Consider the following 15,724-nt stretch of genomic DNA (forward strand, 5'->3'; position numbering starts at 1 on the left):
TGGGGCTGCTCGTGTGAGGAAGGGCTCCTCGGGCACTTGCGTGGCCCTTCAGCATTTGTTAGAATTGGTTTCCAGATGCCCAATCTGTGTTGGCTCACCAAGGCCACTCTGAGCAGGGATTACCCAGTGTCTCAGAGCACTGGGAGCAGCCTGGGCTGGAGCAGGGAGCAGTGAGCCTGCTCTGCACAGGGTTTGGTTTCAGTGCCCACGCGGGGCAGAACCCAGGAGGGGTCCTTGGCCCCAGGGGTGTTTGTGCCAGGCCTTGAGTCCTGCCTGAGGCTGGGCTGGAGAAGACAGATCATCTGTCATTTAATGCTTGTTTGTCTGGCCCTGCTGACTACAGTGAAATGCTTTTGTTTTACCGGGGAAGCCTGAGCAGGCCCATCCTGTGAACTTTAGGGATCTGGGTGCAGGTGGAGGACGGGAAGGCAGCCCAGCCCTTCCCCAGCTGTGGTCCCTGCAGGAGCCACTGCTGTGCTGCTGCCCCGGGGGATGTTGCCTCTTTCTACCCTGTAACAAACACAGTAACTCAGAAGTCTCCTGTAGAGATGTGGTAACTCTGTGTAACTCTGGTGTATAAAATCAGGACAGCACAAACCCCCTTGTGCAGCTCCAATCCCTTGGTGGCTTTAGTTGAGCACTCACTGACACTGGACTGCTGCCTTTTTTATAGCATCCAAAACTCTGCTAAAGGGAATTATATTTTCGGTTGAACCAAACATTTAATATTATTTTGAAATAGTCTTTCCAGCCTGGGATCCTGTTTGGTTTGGTTGCAGAAAGCCTGTCAAATAGTAAGCTGGAAATTTGGGAATTTTCAAAGGGAGGTAGAGACAAGCAACTGCTGCACGTGTTCAGGGCAGTCTTAGTTCCTGCTTAGTTCTCCGAGCATCTCAGTGGGGAGGGTTAACAGGGATCAGGAGGTGTCAGCCCTATGCCAGGTAGTGGATTTGAGCCTGCAAGGGCACCCACTTTTGTGATTTTACCATACATTTTGTTCCAGTTGTTTTTCAAAGCTCTGGTTCCTCATATCCTGTAATTACGTGAGAGTTTCAGAATTCTTTAAAGCTGAAGGTAAATTGACAACTTTTGTGATTGTGCAGAATAGCTTAAAAACAACCAAAAAGTATTAAAAGGAAGAAGGGCGAAGAGAGGAAACGCAAAATTATGTTCCTTTGAGATCTCCAGATTTGTAAGGCAAACTCATGATTTTGTGGCCTAGGACAGGACTGTTAAGTGCTTGGTGTTGGCAATGCTGTGTTTACTTTCCGGGCTTGGATTTCTGCATGGATTTATACACGTTATGAAAAATACAGTATTTTATGTTATTTTTTAAAAGGAAGCAGATTGCTTGGTTGGATGATCTCCAAACCAGACTGTAACATACAATAAAAATTCTATAGTGCACTGTAACAAGCTACAATAGGCTGAGATGTTACTTTACCAGCACACAAAACAGGCACATTACGGAGGGAGAGAATTATAAGGTATATTGTTTGTGTTCATGGCCAGAAAGAGGAAGGAAAAAATATACCCTGTGTGTGTAAACTGCATATTGAAATTACAGAACAAAATTTAATTAGATCTTTATAAATAAAATCCACATATGCTGATTTATGATATATTTCTTTCTCAGCCTTTGAAATGATGGCTGCCTGTGCTTTGAAAACCAGTCATTTGCAGACAGCAGGTCTGTAATTCCCAAACTGGCACAACCAGAAGTTTGTGGATTTGAGTCTGGCAAATGCCAGTCCCAGTATCTGTTTCAGAGGCACAGGCTGGGATTCCCAGTGGAGGGGGCAGGGGAAGCACGCTGCAAAAGGCAGCTGGAACCTTTTCTTTCTTTTTTATTTTTTTTTTCCAAATGTGTAATTATAAAGATTAAGTCACTTGTTCATTAAAAAAAAAAAACAAACAACACTAATGTAATACATAATTATAACCAAAGAGAAAATGTGTGGTCTTTGTAGGCTCCATCTAAACGTCCCCTTCCCTAGAGGAAACTCTTCGTGCTATATTTGCAAAAAATATGTGATTAGTGCCCAAATCATGAGTGAGAACTAAAAGCAACTGGAACACAGCCCTTTCTCAAGGACTGGATCAGGACTGGATCAAGCCCTAATTAAACACACCTAAGAAAGGCAAGATTGGGGTGCTTTTGCTCACACTAATGAAGCATCAATGTCCCTCCATTGCTTTGCTGTTCCATGGTACTGACAGCGAGTCTGACTCCCAGTCCTAAAGAGGAGTTTATTTAATGCCTTACAGAGTTTTGTTTGTGTGTTATGGAGCCCTCCCGTCCCAGGGCGAGCTTTCCTCTCTGAGTAAACAGGTAGAGGTTGAGCGAGACAGCTCTTCCAGAGTGGGGCTGTCACTGGGGGATGGCTCTGTCTCTGGGACTCTGCAAACAGCCGTCAAGGCGCTTTTCACCAACACATTCCATCAGTGCTGGAGACTTGTCACGCAGGGAGCAAACACCGAGGGAAGGGAAGGAAGCATTTACAATTTGCTGCCATGAAAGGAGACGAGATAAATCAATAGGAACTAAATTAGCACAGCCAGTGGCCCTCACACCTCCTTTGGAGACTCTATTAAAATCCGTGGCCTAGAATTTGCAGGAGGGATTATGTGCGTGAAGGGTGAGTCAAGATTTTAGAGTGAGCTAATGCAAGTGACACCCACTTCTCAAACTGCCTCTGAAAACACTTACTGCCAGCGTGTGCTGCCAAAGACAAGAGTTCTAGTGAGTATTTGCTGGCTGTCATTGGCCTCAGATAAATCCGTTGGGAGGGGAATAGTGGAGGAGTCAATCAGAAGATAACACTGAGTAAAGCTCAGTTGCATAACACAACAAGAAGTCAAATTTAACCAAAGCTGAACATATGTCTGAGTACCAGGGGCACAGTCAGAAGTGTGATGGCTCAGTCAGAATCTAAAGGGAGTCATATTTGAGAACGACACACAGGAACAAGATCTGACAAATACCTCGTGTGATTGAGTTGGTTGTGTTGTTGTGCTGCTCTTGGGTGACCTTTTTAATTCAACTGAAATGATATCTGTCCTAGGCGTTTGCAGAACGTTGTAGATTGGTGACAGCATCCCACTGATATGCTGAGGTACAAGAAGACTTGCTAAAAGCCAAGTTGAGGTAAATATTTCCCTGCAGAAATCTGTCTGTTGGTACAGTGAGTGCAGCATTTGCAGGAAGCATCCGGGCGTGTGTGTTCAGCTGATCCACTGATCAGGGAATCTCAGGCACCGGGGTTGTTGTAGAAGCACAGAGCAGGCTCAGATCTCCAGGGTCACGTGTGTTGTAGAGTTGATCTCTGTGTGTGTGACAAAAGCCCAGCAATTGCTACTCCCAACTTGGCTGCTGGATATCCAGGAACCCTAGACAAGCAGTTGCTTATCTCTGCTTCCCTTTGAAAATTCCGACTTTTCAGCAGATGTATGAAGTCCTCTACTTCTGCTGTGCACCATTTGTATGAGAAAAAAAAAGAAGTATCCAGGAAAACCTGAACACATGGCAGCTCTGGGCAAAGAAAATACCACTGTCAGCACACTCAGTCCTGGCACCTTCAGCAGAATTCCCTTTTTTCCTGGTACTGACAGCAGCATTCTGGTGAAGCCCTCGGGACTTGCAGGGGAGGAAGAGCTGGATCAGGGCTGGCTGCACAGCAGTGGATTTTTCAGCTCTGCTCTTTCCCAGAGCTTCCCAAGGAAGTCAGTACATGCAGGCACTGGCTCTGTGGAAAGGGTGGAGAGCTCAGTCACTATCCCAGCGCCTGCCAGGGGAACTGCAGGGACAAACTAGTCTGGTCCTGCACCAGCTTGGCAGCCGTTTGCAGAGGAACACAAGCTTCCTGCAGGAGCAGAAAGGCACCACTCAGCAGCTACAAGACAAAGTTGTCAAAGCAGCTACAGAGTGGGGGGTTCTGCCAGTCTTGGTGGGATTCTTGAGCTGCATTTATCTTTCTAAGTGTGTTGAGTCCTTCACCTGGGAGATGCTATAAAAACACAAGGCATTAATAGCACAGAATATACAATGAAAAGCTAAACAATGCAAACCACATGCAATTTAAGTGGGAAGAGAATTGTGTGCATGCTCTCTGCAATCGCCTGGGCCCTAAGATGGAGTAAATTGCCGAGTAAAGGCTGTGGAATACAGATCATAAACTTGAATTTCTCTGCAAAACTGTCAGGACAGTGATCTGACCAACATTATAAAATGTGAGAAGTGATTTTAGGAGCCTGTGTTTTGATGAGAGGGATTTTGGAATTGCCTTTCAAAGGTCGGCTGCACAGCGTTTTCAGAGGATCAGGCGCCAGGATTGCTCTTCTCTTTTGTAAACCCCCTGATGTTTCTTGTGTGCTGGCACTGCACCTCGCTGGGGGAGACTTTGTTTCACAATGGGATATTTGGGCACTGTGGTAATGGGAACTGGGAAAAACTCAGAAGGGCTTTCGTGCTGAATCACAGCTTATCTTCTCTGCACAGCACAGGGGAGGATTCCAGATCTTTTCTTCTGCTTCTTACCTTCAAGAGATTTATGGCAAACATCTTCTAAGAAGATCTCAGGGAAAGAAATGTCCATCCTCTCTGTGTTTTCTGTCTTACCTGCAACATCTGGGAGATAATTCACCTGTAGGTGGTTAGTCAGGCTGGCTGTGCTGTGGCTGGCAATGCCACCCGGATCCCTGGGCACCACCCCAGTGTGCTCTGTGCTGCCCATACAGACCTGGATTTTGCAGAGCAAGAGCTAAAACCCGAAAGATAGGCTTGCAAAGTTTCTGTAGTGGATTGCTGGTGGAAAAACTTGTCATTGCCCAGTGCTTGTGCACGGGACAGCTCTTGCAACCAGAGTATTCTGGAGTGCAGAGTGTCTCTGATCCATTTTGGGGGACCTTGGGACTGCATGGGAGGTACAGATGAGAAGGGCTGCTCAGGCAAAGCCTTTGTGGTTGTACTTAAAAATGATCATTAGATATGTTTAATGGGGAACAGATTTTCCCTTCTCCCTGTGTGGTTTGGTGGGGTCGGGAGAGCCTGTGGTGCTGGCACTCTGCCTGGGGGGAGCGGAAAGGACCTCGCAGGGCTTCACTCAGGGCTCGGGGTCCTGCAGGTCTGGACCTTCTCCCTGCTCCAGCCACCTGTCCCTCACATCTGGTTCGGTGACAGGGCCTGCTCGTGGACCAGACACTGCCCAAACAGAGGGGCTGATTTCCCATCCCAGCAGAAAAGTGCTTTCGGGAGGAGAGCTGGGGGACACAGGGTGGCTGTTCCAGCCCCGTGGAGCACTGCAGAGGAGATCCTGGAGGGAATGGCCAGGGGAGGTGCTGGGGGAGGTGCAGCCGTGGGAAGGGCCCAGGTGCCTGGCCCCGAGCCCAGCCTTGGGGAGCACGGGGCAGTTACCTGTGGGATCGGGAGAGGAGGGTGGCAGGAGCTCCACGGGCTGTGCCAGCACGGGAAGCTCCCTGTGCTCAGCCTCCCCCAGCACCTCTGCAGTGCTGGGCTGGACAAGGATTTGAACGTGCCTTTAAAGACTTGCCTGCAGTGCCCTTGCTGAGGGAAAGGTGTTCTGAGGAACACCAGTCTCATGCCATGTTTCATCCAGGGCACAAACCACCAAAAGGGGAGGGGACTTCATTAGGGCTAGAAAACACTGATTTAGGAAATTTCAGATTCCCAGGGACAGGTGCAGAGCTTTCAGACGGCTCCAGGGTAGGCTTGCAGAAATTCAGACAGACACGAGGGGAGAGGGGAGGGCGGGGCAGGGCCCGGGAGCTCCTGTCCCCTGTCCCCGGGGCTGCTGTGCCGGGGGAGGCACGGGAGCTGCGGGGCCCGGCCGTGCCTGTGCTCGGGCCATGGCTCAGCTCCAGCCCTCTGAGCTTCTCCTTGGCGCTCGGCGAGGTCACTCTGCGGCTCCCCTGCACCCCCACTCGTTATTAATGGCACACCTGGTGCCAAGAAGGATCCTTTCCATTCTTAATCTGTGATTAACAAGGTTGTTAAAGTCATTCTCAGCTCTGCTGAAACCCAGCAGAATTTTATGTGACATAGTGTAGCGGGTAAAGGCTCTGTTTGAAGTAGTCTTTAATCTTAGTTCTAGGATTAAGTCATATGTAAACAGTCACATTTTATCAGCTTGGCTACAGAGTAATATATTTGTTAGTCTAATTTTAGCAACTTGCAGGTAATTCAATATTATTTGAAAGAGGTTATATAGGAGTGAGCAGGTCTAATTTTCCACCGGTAGAACAAGGAAAGGAATCCTCTGGTCCTGCAAAGGCCTTGCCTGTTATGGATAGCTCATGGATTTTAGAAAAGCTATTCCAAATGTGTGAAAAAGCAGCGTGACTGCATGTGGGGCTTTGCAGGACCAAGGCCTGCCATTGTGTTTTTTTGGCAGTGCTGTTTGACATTGCAGTACATTTTTGTAAATGCTCGTGTTGCATCTATTTTTACTGCGTTGTGTAATTAGACTTTTAGGACAGAGCTGTAACTACTGAACATCGGGAATCCCAGTGGAAGAGATAAGCTGTATTTTCCTTAGAACTAGAGGAGGATGTAACCGTGGTACCTCTGTGGCAACTTCATGGACATTCAAAGGTGGGGAGTGATCCTTGTGAACATAATTATTAGATTAGCCTTTACTGTAGCACTTGATTTTTCCTACTGGAAAAATGTTTTTACACTGGAAATCTGAAAGATGTTCCCACGTGCAATCTGATGTGCAGGATGTGGAACTGTTTGCACGAAGGCGTTTCAATATGATTTCTGAGTGAGCTTGGATATGGTTTTATTGCTGCCTGGTGCTAATAGCTGAAGTAGGTTACAGGAGAAAAGGGGCTGAAAGTTGATTGACAGTGAGTGATTGTACCTAAAATTGAGCTCTGGCCAGGAATATTTGACAAATTGAGACTCTCCTCTCCTTACAGCACCCGGCATTTCCAGGTGATTTTGATGGGAGTAGGGGGCTCTCAAAGGCTCTATTTCCTATTCCTTTCCTATTAGACTTTGTAGGGTCTAACTGCAAATGGCCTGTGCCTGCCTTAGCTCCCCTTTAAAAGGCCTTACTGTGTCAGGGGGGAATTTCACCCATAAGTGCCGAGCTTTTGTTTTCCTATTGGGAAATTCAGGCTGAGTAAATGCCAAAGAAAGCTTAAAATTTCCCCCTGCTTTTCTGCCCAGCCTCTTGCATGTTCGAGTATTGGTGTCCAGATCAGTATGAACTCACCCTGGTAGCTGAGATTCCCCCTTAAAGGATCAAAGTTGTGCGGTGTAAAGCAGGAATGCCTTTATTTGGGTAAAATTGATCTAAAAATTACAGCAGTTGGTGGAGTTCCTGGCCATACACATCCCAGTCCTTCACAGAGGCAATGCTTGCAGGAAACGTTCCTGCTTTTTTTGCAGCTGATTGAAGATATCTCATTATCTGCCTGACTGGCATATCTGCACTTGGTGAGGATTTGAGTTTAAAACAATTTAAGGAATACTCTGAACTCGTAACCTGCCAGGACTCTCGCTGGGTTTGTGTGCTTGGGAAATCTGGATACCAGGGCAGGAAAGGCAAATATGAGAAGAATAATGCGACTCAATCGACTGTGAAATCCTTGTAGGAACAGGTGTAATTGGGATCATAAACATTTGTGAGATGTTTTACTGCCAGCTTTAATCCCTGCAGAGGGGAGTATTTAGGAGTAGTAGAACGAGTGTGGAAGTGACTTCAAAGGCTGAGTTCAAAGGTGAGGAACACGAACCTCGGGTCCGGCCAACGAGCAGCTGAGCACTGAGAGGGCTGTGGCTCTCTTTGGTCCATCATTCTGCTCCAGGTTGGTGCACCTGTGATTCCAGGAGTCCCCAGTGGGGATCCTTAGGGTGGTGGTTGCCCCAGGCACTGTCCTCCCCAGCATGACCTTGTGTTTTCCCATTAGTCCCCTTTCTTTAACAGGGTAACACAAACTGTGTAACAAATCAAACAAAACCCAGGAGGGGAAAAACTGAAGAGCAGAATTTTGCAGCTGTGGCTGCACTGTCTGTGCTAGGGAAAGGGGTGCTGGGCTGGGGTGGCTCTTTGTGGAGGGGGCACTGAGAAAACAGAAGAAAAAGGTCATATTTCCTCCTGCCTCGTGGAAGGCACAGAGCTTTCCCTCAGTGAATGCACAGGAAATGTAAAAGCAGGCAGGGGGCTGAGAACTGCGTAAGGAGGTTTGGTAGGGCCTGAAAGTCCTTCCTGTGCTCAGGGCCAACGTCAGGAGCAAAATGCCATTTGTGTTCCATGGGAGCTCAGGTTTGCACAGCTCCTTGCAAAGGCCTCTCTGCCAGGAGAATTCTTCCCAGTGCCATTAAGGAAACACAACTCATTGGTGATTTCAAAGAGAGAAAACAAGAAGCTGTAAAGACAAGCATGTAGGAAGTGCTATCGAGTGATAAGGAAGCCACGAGGGTAAATCAAAGCCTGAGGAGGAAGGATATGAAGGGGCACACAAGTATAAATCTTTCTGAACCGATGGAGGAGCTGATGGGGCCTTCAGAGGGATGTGAATGGAGAGTCAGTGGTTGGGGTTGCTGAGGAGCTGAATGAATTCCTTGACTTGATAAGCAAGGGAGAGCAGCTAAAGGTCACATAGTCTATGGAGAACAGGGGAACACAGTGGTTTTCTATGTGGGGAGACAGAGAAGGCATATTATTTAAAAGTTTCATGTGTGTAACCCAAGCAGACAGTTGGGAAATTAAAACTATTAAAATTGACAAGTCACCAATTTTAGATTAACTGCAACCTACAATTCCTGGACTTGGTTTCTGGCCTTGGTGTTTGAGAGGTCCCTGGGAGAGCAGTGGTGTCTGAGGAAGGAGACACAGAAAGCATTGTCTCCTTATTTAAGAAAAAAAAAAGAAATCAAGCAAGTTGTAGAGAAAATAAAGTAGATATTACTAAAGGGCAAGCAGCAAGCAATGCTTTAGAGCCATTTGGTAGCCAGTGGAGTGGCTCTCAATACCCAGTGGTCACATTTCTGATATCTGTACTATAAAAAGGCCGAATGGGCATTAAAGTAGCACCAGCTACCACAAAGGTCTCATTTTGGAGACAAAGGTCTGGTTTTGGAGAGAGCTGTGAGGTGTTGTTGCAGTACTGACTGAGCAATGCAGTGCCTGGGGCTGCACAGGTTCCCTCAGAGCAGCCTGCACACCAACATCTTCCCAATTCCCCAGTTCCAGAGAAAACAGCAAACACATTCCAGTCCTAATGTCATGAATTTTTAGACTTTAAGAGTTAAAGATTTTAGAGTTCAAGTGCCAATAATCTACTGTGTTTTACATCCACTCTGTGCTACTTGTCACCAGCAGAGCAGTGGCAGACAACAAGCTTGGTCAAACTGGTGCTTCCAGCTGCCCTGATCCCTTGGGATAACGCTCCCGCCACACTGAGACATGGGATGTGGCAGGATGGAGCTCTGTGCTCAGATGTCTTCATCATGGTCAGAACTATTGCACCGTGGACTTGATTGGATGGTGGGTCTGAGCCAGACAGACCCTCTTTCTCCCACATGCAGTGGGATCCCATCCTGTAGATGCTGTGCTGACAGCACAGGACCCTTGTCGGGTTATTTTAGCTAAGCCACTGTTTCCCAACCTTATTTTTAATTTATGGAGCTCTAAACAAACTGCAGGTTTGAACCTTTTTACAGCAAACCCAAGCCCATTGGCTCTCTCTTTGCTCGTGTAAATCCTTAGAAGCTTTTCCCAGACCTATAGAAAGAGTCTGTGTGCCCAAAGGGACCACTGGTTAATGAAGCGATTGCTGCTCAGAGCCTTTGATTTTCATAAGCTGTGTGAAGATGGAGAGAAGCAAAGGGAGAAGGATCCAGTACCACAAGCTCTTCTCACCTTCAAGAAACCAGGAATACTCTCTCTTTAGAGAAGAATTTCAATAGAGTTCCTAAGACTCATGTCCCACTAAAGAGCAGAGGCACAAGGCTCCTCTTGTGAGGTGTCAAGTTACCCAGGAGACAGACTGAGCAACTGAGAAATGTTGCAAGTTTTTGGAAAAGAGATTTATATATAAATGTGTTATGGGAAAAAACATCTCTGGTAATACACATGGTAATTCTTCTGTCTGACTTTGTTTGCTATCTTTCTTTCTTTATTGTTTTCGAAGATTTAAAGGAATTTAATTAAAAAGGCAGTTTAACTACCCTCTTCTTTCCAGATAACAAACACTAAAATAAAATGAAGTGAAATACTGGAGAGCCTGCTTTATACCCCTTTTAAAACTGAACACAAAAGCCAAATGAGATCATCGGGTTTATCGGGCAGGCTGTTTCCAAGAAAGATGAGGAAGCTCTCCTGCCACTGCACAAGGAACAGCTGAACTTTCACCTCAGAAGTCACGGTCAGTTCTCATCATCCGTCCTTGGGGAGAATAAATCCGAAGTGGAGCTCAGAAGGGGATGGGGACAATGGGTGATGCTCCCAAGGAGTGACCAGAGGAGCGTGGGTCGTTCGGCGCAGGAGAGCTGGAGCGAGGGCGCTGCTTTCTGTGGATGCCGCAGAAGGAAGGATGTTGTAGAAATAAAAGGAAATCTTTGGTTGACAAAATGGTTATGAACTGCCATGCCCCACACAAGATTGGAATGAGGAGGTGCTCCCGGGTCTCCCGGGGCGGGAGCAGGGAGCACAGCCCGGTGTCAGATGTCTGTCTGAGCCTCTGACCAGCGAGAAGGTCTCCATCTAAATCAACAAGAGCTCTCCAGACTTCGAACCATGGCGGGAGGGTATTTTTAGAAGCCAATCAATCAGTGGTGACTGTTCAAGTTCAGACAAGTCAAACACAGCCTGCAAAGTTACACAGAAGCACTGTGTGTCCTGGAAGGGTTGGTGAGCCTGCTTATCCAACAAGCTGTGCCAAATCCATGAGCTACCAGAGCTGAGTTCTTTTTAGAGAGACAGCTATAAGAAGTGTAAACAGATTGTGGATTGTAAAACACGCGCTTTTTTAATTGAAGCAATAAATTGCAGTTTGGGCTTCCAGAGAAACCTTCTTTCAAGGTGCTAAAATTGTTTTCCAAACCTGAACAAAGCTCTCAGTTGAGGGTTTTTCATCTTGGCCTTTTTTGCAGGTGAGGAAATTGAGACACAGAAGCATTTAGGGGCTACCAGGGTCCCACAGTATCTCTGAAGAATCCAGCTTGTCTCCAGGCATGTGCTGCACTGCAACAGGGCTGGAAGAAGAAAACAACCACCTGTGCCCTGGCATTCCCCTTCACACTCTGCTCAGCTGAAACAGCAGTGATGGGGTTGGGTCAGCCTTGGTCCGACTGCCAGAGGCAAGAGGGTGACATTTTGGGGGTTCTGCTACAAGGCAGCAGCATCTGAAGCCCTTGTAGATCCTTCTTCAAAGAACAGGAGCTGGAGTTCACTAACACTGAGCACAAGGAAGAGCTGATCCCTGCAGGATGCTCAGGATGCTATTCTAGTGTGTGTGGATGAAATAATATGATAATAATGAATCATCTCCATGAAAAACGCCAGCAAAGCCTGGACTCAGACTGAACCTCTAAAACCAGACACCAACAAGTCAGTACCCAGATTAGAAAATGCTGATGTTCTGATTTTCAAAATCTCAGTTTATTTAGCTTGAAGATGGGCCTGGTGTTTTCTGTTGTCACTGACCATGGAGAAAGGAACCTGTGGCTCTTCTGTGCTGCTTCTTGTCCTTCCCTCCATCACTGCAGAGCTCCTCACTGGAGGCTTTGCACAGCTGCACAAAATGTAGTGCATGATTCTCAGATTGGGCTGAACTCATATGTTCAGTGCCAGCTGGAGTTTTGCTGATGCGTCAGAAATATATTTTTAGGAAGGTTTCTCTATAATTATTACATTATAGCTACTGCTGGGTAGCTCAGAGTATAGTAAACAATTGCCACACTTGTTAGAGGTCATGAATACAGACAAACATTCCTCCCTGTGAGGTCTGCTGTTAAATAATAACTGCTCGTTTCATGGTGTAGGGGGAGTGAATGCCCTCGAAGGGACGTGCTGACATTGCCCAAGCCAGTGATCCAGTTCCTGTCATTTACACCCCTCTCTCCAAGCTGCTCCACCAGGGAACAATGGATGTGCCGAGGGACAGCGCTCGCCCTGCTGCACCTCCTCTTGTGCCTGGATCCTCCTGCTGTTTCCTCCATTGCCCATTTTGCAGTGGCACTCAGGCACCCTCCTCACCTGGAGTTTGGGGTGACGGGCAAGGTGAGTGAGGAAAGCTGTGAATGTGCCAGCTGTGCAGGGCCCAGCTCCAGCAGGATTGGCAGGAGACGTTCAGGCACACTGAGGTTGTTAAGGAACATTTTCACGAGCAGCAGGTCTAATGAGCAGCGTTCACCCGTGTGGCGTCTCCTCTGTCTGGTGTGCAGGGAGCCTTTTCCTCGGGGAATACTAATGGTGCCTGTACCCTCATCTGTCACCTCCAGAGCACCTCTGGGAGCTTTGGAGCTCTGAGAGATCCTCTCCTCTGCCATGTTGAAATTGTCTGACACATTCAAGAACTACTCACACACACACAAACACACACAGAGTGATCACACGTAAAACTTTGTTTCCTTAGGAATTCCAGACTTTAGAACAGTCACCTCTCCGTTTGCCCAAACAGAACGTGCAGTTGTGGTTTTCATGGTGCACAAGAAATGTGAGGATGCAGCTGTGCCTCAGATCAGTTAATAAAACGGGCAGATTAAAGATCCCAGGGCCTCAGGAGTCCTGTATCAAGGCCAAACAGAAACCAGGAAATCTGACTGAGCTGCAAAAGCTGGGCTAGAGCAGCGAGCACCAGCCTGGGGAGGTGACAGACGTGTCATCTCTGACGTCTCTTAGTCCCTCCCTGTGGTGTTGGTGGGGTCTGACCTTTATTATATGGTCAAAAGAAAATGATGGAAAAACATGACAAGTGTAAGAACTCAGTCTGAAAGGGGCTCAGCAGGGATGTGTAGGGGCTGTTTGCAGCATTTCAAAGTCTTTCTAGAGCCACTTGCCGGAGGGAAAGAGGAGACGACATCTTCCATGTTGCTGCAGGCAGCAACTCTCGGTCGACGCCACTAAAAGCACAGCCAGGCTGCATGTGGTGGGCAAAGACAATCAGAACTGTGCTTTAACTGTTGTCTGACTGACATGGGGAGTGATCCCTAGGGATGGCATCCCTAGTCTTGCTCCCCAGCAGAGCTGGCAGTGAGGCAGAGCCGCTGCGGAGCCCAGGGGCTGTGCGGTGCCAGCTGGGCTGCTGTGGCACACCAGGGGTTAGGCTGAGACTAACCTGAGGCTAAACCCTGAGGAGAGGTGCTGGTGTGAAACAGGCCTTGAGGTTTGCAAAAAGGACTGCAGAGGTGGAGGAGAAGCAGCCGTGAACAAGCAGTGGAAGAGCTGAAACGCGTCGAATGAGCCACAGCAGCATAGGAAGGTGTGCTGTGAGGTGAATTAGGATTGGAAGATGACCAGTTAATGTCAGCATCTGTGACAATCCAGTCAGTACTGGCAGCCTGGGAGGCTGACTCAAGTCCCAGCTGCTGCCACTGGAGTGGTGACATCTCCACTGCCAGTGTTTGCTCCCTGTGTATCACTCTCTGCGCCTGCTGCGATCCAGGGCGTTGGGGACAGATGGCACATGATCTGCAAACCTGGAGAGGAAAAACGCAGTGGGATACAGAGCTCTCTTTAATGATGGTTTATATAGATGGGAGAGGGATATGAAGCTGAAGATGAACACTTGTTGCCTCTGGGGAGATTTCACTGAAGCAAAACTCTGACAGGAGCTTCGGTTTTGGGAGCTCAGTACTTCTGAATTGTCACCTTGCACCAGAGTGACATATCTGCCCCCACTTCTGCCCTCAGCAGCCACCCTGGCACTGGGGAAGGAGCCAACCTCAGACACAGATCTGACACTTCCCAGATCTGATGTGTGGTGACCACTGGGCCCTCCACCCCTTCAAACACTCTCCATATTCACGGAGAAGAGGATGATTGAAGGAGGGAATGGCAGTCTCCATACTCAACCCCCTGGCTTTTTTTGGTTTGCATTGCAAACTCCATGTTGTTTTAATGTAGTTCCTTATATTTAATGCGTTTTTATTGCTTTCTCTAATAACACTGACTGAGCACTAAGAGCCAAATTAAACAAGCCGTGCCAATAAGCCAAACATTTCACTCCAACCAGCAAAGAGGATGCCTCTTACCCCTACTCAAGCTTAGGCATGTGGATGAAGGACCTCACTGCTCATCGGGGAGAACAAAGCAGAAGCTGCTGTGGTGCAGGGCAGAGCTGGGCAGAGCTGGGCAGTGTCCCTGGAGCAGGTCTGAGGCTGCCCTGGGCTCCCTTCCCACACGTGCTGCTGTTATCACCCTGGGTCTCGGGGTGGAAGTCGGACAAGGTAAAGGCTGGTTGTTCTCAAGGTCGTAACGTGGCATCTTGGTCTCATGGGCTTTATCAAGCTGGGTCTTGTTTTCCTGTGGCTGTAAGCACCTCCAAACCCCTCTGACTTCAGTGGGAGCTGAAGTTCATGTTCTGCATTGCTGAAGCCTTTCCATGCAATTAAAAGACAACCCCAAACCTCCTCCCCTGGTGCTGATCAGTGGTGTGGTGTTGACGTAAGTGGAGTTTCACTTACACCAGCTGGGTAGCTGGCATTTTCATCAGACTTTTTTTCTAATTCCCTCTGTCTTTTGCACAATATTCCTGAAGGTTTTTTTCTCTGTTTGCTCTTCCCCAACACGCCCCAGCCTTCATCTCTGTCCTCTTAGCGCTGCTTCCTGTTGTTTTCTGTGATCTCCCTTGTTCCATCTTTCTTCTCTTCTCTAGTTTCCTCCCTTTCATTTTAGCCCTTTTTTGTTCACACTAGCTCAGCCCATCCTCCCCAGGGGGAAGCATATCTCTTTCATTCCCCCGTCTCTGTTTCCCTCCCAGCCCCACAGCTGTTCCCTCTCTTTCCCATTCCTTCAGGCCCCTCTCCTGCTCACAGCACCATCCACTGCCTTCTCTTTTTCCTTTCCCTGTCCAGCCCCTTTCCTCCATCACTGGAGGTCAACAACAGAAAAACAGAAAATGAACCAGGAGGGGGATGTTACAGCCAAGAATGATTTTGCCTGCGAGATGCCAAGTATTGTCTCACCAGGGTTAGTCCAGGCTGCTTTCATCTGGCTGGGCAAGCTGAACCCACCAGGCTCGAGCACTGACACAGCTTATGGTGTTTCAGGCCACACAATCTGTCATTACACCTGAGAAATTCCAGCTTGGAAGCCCAAAGCTCTGCAGTGGGGATGAGGTGGAATGTACACTTCATTTCCAACTTCCTTCCCTCCCTCCCTCCCACCATGTGCTGCACTTTCCCAGCTAAGCACCAGCATCTGTAGCCGCTGCTGTCTGTGCTCTGGCCCATGTAATTGTGTGTTCTCTAGTTCTGCTCAGTCACAAGTAATCACAGAGCTGCAATCTCAGCTGGGACAGAAAATGATCTAACAAGTTGGCTCGTGTGTGATTACAGAAGATACATTCTGCCACGAATTTGTTCTGCCACCGTTTTGTGCTCCTAAGTGGAAGGCCCTGAGGGAACGGACGAACATGAGAGGGGGAGGCTGGTCTGTGGCACAGGTCTGTCTGTCGGCCTGGGGGAATTAAACACAGCTTCCAGTGCAGAGAGCTTCTCACTCTAGAGGGAGTTGGGCTGCACTGTGTTATC

General features: G+C 48.1%; 1 protein-coding gene across 4 annotated transcripts in view; it reads left to right on the forward strand.

The window, feature by feature from the left end:
• COPRS (coordinator of PRMT5 and differentiation stimulator) overlaps nt 1–15,724 on the forward strand; it is a 146,964-nt gene that overhangs the window by 117,889 nt on the left and 13,351 nt on the right. The gene's annotated exons all lie outside the window — the stretch shown is intronic.

The sequence above is a fragment of the Pipra filicauda genome, unplaced genomic scaffold (assembly GCF_003945595.2).
Source record: "Pipra filicauda isolate LSUMZ 115617 unplaced genomic scaffold, ASM394559v2 scaffold80_size11013439_pilon, whole genome shotgun sequence".
Taxonomy (NCBI): Eukaryota; Metazoa; Chordata; class Aves; order Passeriformes; family Pipridae; genus Pipra; species Pipra filicauda.